At 49.4% G+C, this 2,045-nt stretch overlaps 1 protein-coding gene across 1 annotated transcript in view; it reads left to right on the top strand.

The window, feature by feature from the left end:
• Positions 1–1,202: 1,202 nt before the first annotated feature.
• Positions 1,203–2,045, top strand: part of Hopx (HOP homeobox) — a 27,636-nt gene continuing 26,793 nt past the window's right edge. The window contains exon 1 of the mRNA XM_005359381.2: positions 1,203–1,568. The gene's annotated coding sequence lies outside the window, so the exon portion shown is untranslated. The remainder of the gene's footprint in view (positions 1,569–2,045) is intronic.

Raw genomic sequence — 2,045 nt, 5'->3', positions numbered from 1 at the left:
GGGACACTTCCATGACATGCGGTGAGAGCAAGAGAAAGATCTAGATGCCAACGTGCTACACAAGGGCAGAACAAGCATGCCTGTACCAAGATGAGTCTTTGCTGTTGCCAACACCTTATCAATCGGCTTGTGTGACTTCCAAAGGACTTTAGAAATGTAACGAATGACACACACGTTTGTTGAGGACCAACCACATGCTGGGTACAATGCTAGTTGCTACGGTTGCAAGAAGGGACAAAGCAGACAAGGTCATCATCACATAGGAAGGCTTGTTTTGTTTGGTCCTTGTCCTGCTATGGATAGAACACAGCCTCATACAAGCTGAGCAGGAGCACCACTCCTGAGCTTCCTCCACCCCATTCTAGACTACCCGCGCATGATCGTTACTATAATAACCCTGACGGTCAGGAGAGCACGGAGACACAGATCACGTACCAAAGAAACCTGGACCGTAAGAGTATTGCAGTAGTTGCAGAAGAGAAGGGACCAAGAGACAGAGAGCAAAAGAATCCCCCCCGGGAACCGGGATGTCTCTCTTCTCTCTCTCCCTTTATCTCAGCAGTCTCTGCTATTCTTTCAATGTGATTCCAGTTCCCAGGAGAATCAAGTGGGCTTTTCTTTCTCCGGGTAGGTGAGGCACACAGGGCGAGTACCCTGTGTTGTGTACACAGATACTCCCATAGATGATCTCAGTAGCCTGGAGTCCCTTCCTCCCCTCCAATTCACGGTTTCATGTGCTCAGTGCTGCAACTGCTGACGGCCTATCTAGCTAATAAAACAAAAATAAACCTGGACCAGTGGGGTCTTCACGCACACCCACGTCCACACCCTAGCATCTCCACTACCAGCCACGGGAGCCCTTGAACACTCCTACCTGGCTCTATACCTTCACACAGCCTCGCGTACACACTGCCGTTTAACATGAACTTCAGCAAGGAAGCTTCCAACTCTCAGACAGGAATTTCATGAACAAAGGGCAAATGCAGAAAAAAAGAAACGAGTGTTTGAAAGGAACCGAAAATTGTCTCATACCGGCTCTCTGATTTAGTTTTTTCCTTGTTTGTACATTCTGTGTCCGAAAGAAAACAGCTTTTCATGAATTGGGCATCAGTCCAGGCGCTTGGGCTTGGCGCGTCGCCAGCAGAGCTGTGTGAATTCAGCCCGGCAGACCAAAGCTTTGAGAGGCGGCGGCAACATCTAACCCAAGCCGGGTCCAAATAAGGAAGCCCGGGGAAAGAGTCAGGGGCCTGCTGCTCGGTCACTTCTCTCAGCGGCACCCTCCAAGTGATCTTGGTGGCCAAGGGGACAGAGCTGAATGAAAAGTTTCACGAGACTCTCAGAAGTCACCGCCTGAGCATCAAACCTGAATAACCGGGAGAGACGCAAGGCGGGCAGACTTTCAGTGGTTCCCGCCTGCCCACGCTGCAGGTTTTTCAGGTCCTTGCTTGAGCGTGCACTCCCAGGCGTAAATAAACGTGCGCTCAGCAGCCGCGTCAGCCAGCAGGCTATTTAAGCCGGCAGGCACCAGCACCCGCTGCTTCCAGCCCAGAGCTCGCCCAGGCGTCCACGTAAGTAGCGTTCTGAGGTTGGCCTTGAATGCGGGAAATGAATTTATCTAGAGATGAGCCCAAAACGCTAGACTTAAAACAGTTGGGTTTTAATTTGCTTCTTTTCTGCTGGAAAATGGTTGAGGTGAAAGGGGAATAAAAATATAATGCTTACCCCCTAGTGTTCTCTCCCCTCCCATCCTCGACCCCAGGGTAGAGCCAGAGGGTTGCTGAGATGATAAACTAGGTCTTTTGCAAAAATTGTGCGCCAGACTGTGGTGAATTTGGAGCGGGGAAGCAGAGCGGTGTTTGTTGTTGTTTACAGTTTCTTGTTTCCTTTTTTATCACCTGTGCCACTGTTATTTATCGTTCCATCATTTAAATACTAATTACTGCGGCTCTACCGCCCAGCTTATTGTCTGAAAATCAAACATAATCGGGTTTAAAATATATATCTTGTGTTTGGTGTAGGCGGAGTGACTCTTTGACTGGGTTTTG

Source organism: Microtus ochrogaster, linkage group LG1 (assembly GCF_000317375.1).
Source record: "Microtus ochrogaster isolate Prairie Vole_2 linkage group LG1, MicOch1.0, whole genome shotgun sequence".
Classification (NCBI taxonomy): Eukaryota; Metazoa; Chordata; class Mammalia; order Rodentia; family Cricetidae; genus Microtus; species Microtus ochrogaster.
Note: the sequence above shows the minus strand (reverse complement) of the source record. Positions and strands in the feature narration are given on the sequence as shown.